General features: G+C 53.9%; 2 non-coding genes across 2 annotated transcripts; both read left to right on the top strand.

Moving 5' to 3' along the window:
• Window positions 1-4,610: 4,610 nt before the first annotated feature.
• LOC124558536 lies at window positions 4,611-6,520 on the top strand. The gene has a single exon (XR_006968797.1). It is a non-coding gene; the product is annotated as a small subunit ribosomal RNA (ribosomal RNA).
• A 351-nt stretch (window positions 6,521-6,871) lies between these two features.
• LOC124558528 lies at window positions 6,872-7,026 on the top strand. Its single transcript, XR_006968790.1, has one exon. It is a non-coding gene; the product is annotated as a 5.8S ribosomal RNA (ribosomal RNA).
• The last annotated feature ends 455 nt before the right edge of the window (window positions 7,027-7,481 follow it).

Here is a 7,481-nt window from a genome sequence, read left to right as displayed (position 1 = left end):
CAGCGCCTCTGCCGCACGAAATCGTGGACCGGCAATCACTCCACCTGCGCCCCACTCCAACCGCCCAACTCGCAACTCCAGCGGATGAACGGCGGACTTTTCCCGCAGTCGCAATGTGCAATCCACCCCTATAACATGCGTTTCATGAAGAGTTATCTCCAATATGCGACATTCCCGCTGTCCCTATACATGAGCTGCGGGCTGTACCAGTTACGAGCTAGAGACGCGACCGCGTTGCTCTCTGTACGAATGCCGATGCTGAGCGGTCAGCTAGGAGGCGCTCCATCCATGTCGGTACCGGTGAGCGTTGCACTCGCAGTCGCAAGAACGTACGGCAAGTATATTACCTGGAAGAGTCAATGACAGTCCACGCCCCCCTGCGTGGGAAGAGTCTTTCTAGGCCATGACCCACCGGAAGGGCGCAGCGTCCCCCACCCCAGACATGTGACGTCACACCATCGGTATTGACGACTAGACTGATTCCTTATAATCATTTGCCATACACCGGTGGAAGCTGCCGAGACGAGTAACTACATAGCGGGCTCGCCGTGTCACTAATGTACAGAGATACAACAGTTTCGACTGGAACCGGATTAAACGTATACACGGCGCTGATTAGTAATAGATAGAGCCATCAGAATACAGATAATGTATACAACTGTCCGTATACATGCTGAAAGACTCTGCTCACAATCACAACCACACGTCAGCCACACACCCTTATCACGCACTACTCTCTGCCTGTAACACGCACACAGACAATATGTAAGCACCAGCATGGAACAACACCCAGTGCATCCTCTCCGCCACATTAGACAATCCACACTGTCATAACCAGACTGGGAGGTCCACTCAGAAAACAGAATATCCCACCCACCCGACAACCACCATTGCTCAGCCAAGCCACCAACACCCACACATGTCCTACACAGGGGTGCACCCAACATCACAATACTGCCTCCTCTCACAGCACACAAACAATGGCAGGAATGAAAGACACAGGTCTGCCACAAGCATGGAATGAGAGCGCCGCCTGTCATGAGCCAAAGGTGCATCCTGACGTGGCAAATCAGATGATGCCGCAGGCATCCACTTACTATAATCACAATCAACAAACCGGCCGCCCCGCCCCGCCCCCCATTAAACCTTTCCTTACAACAATGTGTACCTTAACCTAACCTATATCGTACCGTAACCTAACCTATATCGTACCGTAACCTAACCTATGTCGTACCGTAACCTAACCTATGTCGTACCGTAACCTAACCTATGTCGTACCGTAACCTAACCTATGTCGTACCGTAACCTAACCTATGTCGTACCGTAACCTAACCTATGTCGTACCGTAACCTAACCTATGTCGTACCGTAACCTAACCTATGTCGTACCGTAACCTAACCTATGTCGTACCGTAACCTAACCTATGTCGTACCTTAACCTAACCTATGTCGTACCTTAACCTAACCTATGTCGTACCTTAACCTAACCTATGTCGTACCTTAACCTAACCTATGTCGTACCTTAACCTAACCTATGTCGTACCTTAACCTAACCTATGTCGTACCTTAACCTAACCTATGTCGTACCTTAACCTAACCTATGTCGTACCTTAACCTAACCTATGTCGTACCTTAACCTAACCTATGTCGTACCTTAACCTAACCTATGTCGTACCTTAACCTAACCTATGTCGTACCTTAACCTAACCTATGTCGTACCTTAACCTAACCTATGTCGTACCTTAACCTAACCTATGTCGTACCTTAACCTAACCTATGTCGTACCTTAACCTAACCTATGTCGTACCTTAACCTAACCTGTATTGCGCCTTAACCTAACCTGTATTGCGCCTTAACCTAACCTGTATTGCGCCTTAACCTAACCTGTATTGCGCCTTAACGTAACCTGTATTGCGCCTTAACGTAACCTGTATTGCGCCTTAACGTAACCTGTATTGCGCCTTAACGTAACCTGTATTGCGCCTTAACGTAACCTGTATTGCGCCTTAACGTAACCTGTATTGCGCCTTAACGTAACCTGTATTGCGCCTTAACGTAACCTGTATTGCGCCTTAACGTAACCTGTATTGCGCCTTAACGTAACCTGTATTGCGCCTTAACGTAACCTGTATTGCGCCTTAACGTAACCTGTATTGCGCCTTAACGTAACCTGTATTGCGCCTTAACGTAACCTGTATTGCGCCTTAACGTAACCTGTATTGCGCCTTAACGTAACCTGTATTGCGCCTTAACGTAACCTGTATTGCGCCTTAACGTAACCTGTATTGCGCCTTAACGTAACCTGTATTGCGCCTTAACGTAACCTGCATTGCGCCTTAACGTAACCTGTATTGCGCCTTAACGTAACCTGTATTGCGCCTTAACGTAACCTGTATTGCGCCTTAACGTAACCTGTATTGCGCCTTAACGTAACCTGTATTGCGCCTTAACGTAACCTGTATTGCGCCTTAACGTAACCGATATTGCGCCTTAACGTAACCTATATTGCGCCGTAACGTAACCTATATTGCGCCGTAACGTAACCCACATTGCCCCTTAACGTAACCCACATTGCCCCTTAACGTAACCCACATTGCCCCTTAACGTAACCCAACACACGTTGGGCCTTAACCCAACACACGTTGGGCCTTAACCCAACACACGTTGGGCCTTAACCCAACACACGTTGGGCCTTAACCCAACACACGTTGGGCCTTAACCCAACACACGTTGGGCCTTAACCCAACACACGTTGGGCCTTAACCCAACACACGTTGGGCCTTAACCCAACACACGTTGGGCCTTAACCCAACACACGTTGGGCCTTAACCCAACACACGTTGGGCCTTAACCCAACACACGTTGGGCCTTAACCCAACACACGTTGGGCCTTAACCTGCTCTGTAATTGTCATACGACGCGTTAAATTAGTGTAGTGTTGCCTAACTGCAACCCCCGCAATATAGTTTGCTACTCGCACTGCCCGGTCCCCAGTGTATCGCTTCATGTTAAACACCTTGCAGCTATACACTGTAATGTGGATGGCAGCAGGACGTACATGCTCAATGCCCTTTGCAGTTGTTCATTGGCATTTGCAGTTGTTCATTGGCATTCGCATGTGCGAAGCACTTAGCCTACGCTGTGGTACGGCCTGTGTCAACTGTCCGCTGATGTTGTACGTCCAAATCACACACTGTACTGCACATTGGTCCTCATGTACTGAATGATACATCGTGGTACATGTGACCGTACAACGACTGCGCCAACAACGGCGAACCATGCGGTCCAAATGTTGTGCACTCAGCTACGTGTCGTCTCCCTATAAGAGCTGGATTGCAGTGTGGTATGCCCTGGATGGCGATCAGCATGAGCCGTCTGTTGATGTAGTGGCGCGTGTTGTCAGACGTAGTCGTCTCTTCTCACACACCGTGATAGCATGGTGCACTGCGTTCCACATCTGCGACATGCGACAGAGGCCGGTTGACAGTCGTTCGCGCAATGGACATCGCATACGTACGGGGGCCACCTTCCACGTGTTCGCGAAGCGTGCACATGTTGTTGCGTGTATGTGGGCAGACATAGTGTGTCGTGACACCTGACACAGGCATGCAACAATCGTTGAATTTGCAAATGGCGATGGACGCCTACGTTTGCTGGTGACGTTATGCAAATGAACAACTGGTAAACCGTTGTGGTGCGGTTGTTCTCGCTAGAGGTGAATCAGTGATGGCGACGATCGGTTGAGCTACCAACCGGTTGTTCCAGCGATACCCACCATGCCCACGAACGTGAATGGCATCTGGGTGTGAAGCGATACGCGGCGGTGGCTGGGTGGGACCGTCCCCGGCCGGTGAGGGGGGGCCTCCCGGCGTGCTGGCCGCGCGGTGCGTGGGCGCACGCGCTACAGCCGGCTGGTGGGGGCGGCCAGTGGCAGGCGCGCCGGCCGACGGAGGCGGCAGGCGGCGCAGCTGCGCGCCGGCGCACCCTGCACGCGGCGCCGTGCGGCCAAAGTAGGTCCTCGCGGGCCCGGTGCGAAGCGCGGTGGACATCTGCAGTGTGCTGGTCCGATTGAGGACTGTGTGCGCTGAGGATGCGCCGCCGCCCGGCGCTCGGCGCCGCGACGCCGTCTGCTGCTCGGTCGCCTCTGCGGTTCTCGCAGGTGGTTTGTATCGCAGCTGTGCGGACGTGTTGGCGCGTGCGCTGTGCTGGGAGAGTTCGCTTCGGCACCCAAGTGGGGCTTTTGTCCTTCTGTGGCGCTGGCGTTGGAGCTGCCGGTCACCGTAGGTGGCGCGTGTTGTCTCCCGCCGGCAATGCCACGACAGCACGCTCCCGGGCCTCTGTCGGCAGCGGCAAGCTCAGTTGGGAGCACGGGTGGTCGCACCTAAAGCGTCTACTCGCCAAACTCCGGGCGATTGCGCCTCTCTCGAACCCGACCAAGTACTTAGGACGGCGCTGCGCGCCGCCGGGACCTGAGAGGGTTTCGAGGTGTATTGTGCAGGGGAGCTCAGCCTCCTCCTGTTTGCAGAATAATTGAGCGGACGCTTGCGTGTTCGCGCGGGCCCCCGGGACACACTCCCGGGCGGCCGGCTGCTCAGCTCTAGTTGACGCAGCTCCCTGGTTGATCCTGCCAGTAGTCATATGCTTGTCTCAAAGATTAAGCCATGCATGTCTCAGTACAAGCCGCATTAAGGTGAAACCGCGAATGGCTCATTAAATCAGTTATGGTTCCTTAGATCGTACCCACGTTACTTGGATAACTGTGGTAATTCTAGAGCTAATACATGCAAACAGAGTCCCGACCAGAGATGGAAGGGACGCTTTTATTAGATCAAAACCAATCGGTCGGCTCGTCCGGTCCGTTTGCCTTGGTGACTCTGAATAACTTTGGGCTGATCGCACGGTCCTCGTACCGGCGACGCATCTTTCAAATGTCTGCCTTATCAACTGTCGATGGTAGGTTCTGCGCCTACCATGGTTGTAACGGGTAACGGGGAATCAGGGTTCGATTCCGGAGAGGGAGCCTGAGAAACGGCTACCACATCCAAGGAAGGCAGCAGGCGCGCAAATTACCCACTCCCGGCACGGGGAGGTAGTGACGAAAAATAACGATACGGGACTCATCCGAGGCCCCGTAATCGGAATGAGTACACTTTAAATCCTTTAACGAGTATCTATTGGAGGGCAAGTCTGGTGCCAGCAGCCGCGGTAATTCCAGCTCCAATAGCGTATATTAAAGTTGTTGCGGTTAAAAAGCTCGTAGTTGGATTTGTGTCCCACGCTGTTGGTTCACCGCCCGTCGGTGTTTAACTGGCATGTATCGTGGGACGTCCTGCCGGTGGGGCGAGCCGAAGGCGTGCGACGCGCCTCGTGCGTGCTCGTGCGTCCCGAGGCGGACCCCGTTGCAATCCTACCAGGGTGCTCTTGAGTGAGTGTCTCGGTGGGCCGGCACGTTTACTTTGAACAAATTAGAGTGCTTAAAGCAGGCAAGCCCGCCTGAATACTGTGTGCATGGAATAATGGAATAGGACCTCGGTTCTATTTTGTTGGTTTTCGGAACCCGAGGTAATGATTAATAGGGACAGGCGGGGGCATTCGTATTGCGACGTTAGAGGTGAAATTCTTGGATCGTCGCAAGACGAACAGAAGCGAAAGCATTTGCCAAGTATGTTTTCATTAATCAAGAACGAAAGTTAGAGGTTCGAAGGCGATCAGATACCGCCCTAGTTCTAACCATAAACGATGCCAGCCAGCGATCCGCCGCAGTTCCTCCGATGACTCGGCGGGCAGCCTCCGGGAAACCAAAGCTTTTGGGTTCCGGGGGAAGTATGGTTGCAAAGCTGAAACTTAAAGGAATTGACGGAAGGGCACCACCAGGAGTGGAGCCTGCGGCTTAATTTGACTCAACACGGGAAACCTCACCAGGCCCGGACACCGGAAGGATTGACAGATTGATAGCTCTTTCTTGATTCGGTGGGTGGTGGTGCATGGCCGTTCTTAGTTGGTGGAGCGATTTGTCTGGTTAATTCCGATAACGAACGAGACTCTAGCCTGCTAACTAGTCGCGTGACATCCTTCGTGCTGTCAGCGATTACTTTTCTTCTTAGAGGGACAGGCGGCTTCTAGCCGCACGAGATTGAGCAATAACAGGTCTGTGATGCCCTTAGATGTTCTGGGCCGCACGCGCGCTACACTGAAGGAATCAGCGTGTCTTCCTAGGCCGAAAGGTCGGGGTAACCCGCTGAACCTCCTTCGTGCTAGGGATTGGGGCTTGCAATTGTTCCCCATGAACGAGGAATTCCCAGTAAGCGCGAGTCATAAGCTCGCGTTGATTACGTCCCTGCCCTTTGTACACACCGCCCGTCGCTACTACCGATTGAATGATTTAGTGAGGTCTTCGGACTGGTACGCGGCATTGACTCTGTCGTTGCCGATGCTACCGGAAAGATGACCAAACTTGATCATTTAGAGGAAGTAAAAGTCGTAACAAGGTTTCCGTAGGTGAACCTGCGGAAGGATCATTACCGACTAGACTGCATGTCGTTCGATGTGCGTGTCGTGTCGCGCAACACGCTACCTGTACGGCTCGCAGTAGCCGTGCGCCGCGTGCGGAACCACGCGTGCTTCTCAAAACTAACGCCAATGTTGTGTGGTACGAGCGCTGAAGCGCTGGAGCGGCTGGCCTGCGGCACCTGGCGCCTGGCGCCGGTTTTGAATGACTTTCGCCCGACTGCCTGTCCGCTCCGGTGTGGAGCCGTACGACGCCCATCGGCCGTGAGGCCGTTGGACACAGAACGCTTGAACAGGGGCCGCCACACGCCTACGTCCCGCCTATGCAACTGTCTTGAAAGAGACAGTGGAAACTAAGAAAAGATCACCCAGGACGGTGGATCACTCGGCTCGTGGGTCGATGAAGAACGCAGCAAATTGCGCGTCGACATGTGAACTGCAGGACACATGAACATCGACGTTTCGAACGCACATTGCGGTCCATGGATTCCGTTCCCGGGCCACGTCTGGCTGAGGGTCGGCTACGTATACTGAAGCGCGCGGCGTTTGCCCCGCTTCGCAGACCTGGGAGCGTCGCGGCCGCCTGTGGGGCCGGCCGCGCCTCCTGAAACGTGCGATGCGCGCCCGTCGCCTGGCGGTTCGCATACCGGTACTTACTCGGTAGCGTGCACAGCCGGCTGGCGGTGTGGCGTGCGACACCTCGTACAACGACCTCAGAGCAGGCGAGACTACCCGCTGAATTTAAGCATATTACTAAGCGGAGGAAAAGAAACTAACAAGGATTCCCCCAGTAGCGGCGAGCGAACAGGGAAGAGTCCAGCACCGAACCCCGCAGGCTGCCGCCTGTCGTGGCATGTGGTGTTTGGGAGGGTCCACTACCCCGACGCCTCGCGCCGAGCCCAAGTCCAACTTGAATGAGGCCACGGCCCGTAGAGGGTGCCAGGCCCGTAGCGGCCGGTGCGAGCGTCGGCGGGA

This window comes from Schistocerca americana, unplaced genomic scaffold (genome assembly GCF_021461395.2).
Source record: "Schistocerca americana isolate TAMUIC-IGC-003095 unplaced genomic scaffold, iqSchAmer2.1 HiC_scaffold_1011, whole genome shotgun sequence".
In the NCBI taxonomy this organism is placed as follows: domain Eukaryota; kingdom Metazoa; phylum Arthropoda; class Insecta; order Orthoptera; family Acrididae; genus Schistocerca; species Schistocerca americana.
Note: the sequence above shows the minus strand (reverse complement) of the source record. Positions and strands in the feature narration are given on the sequence as shown.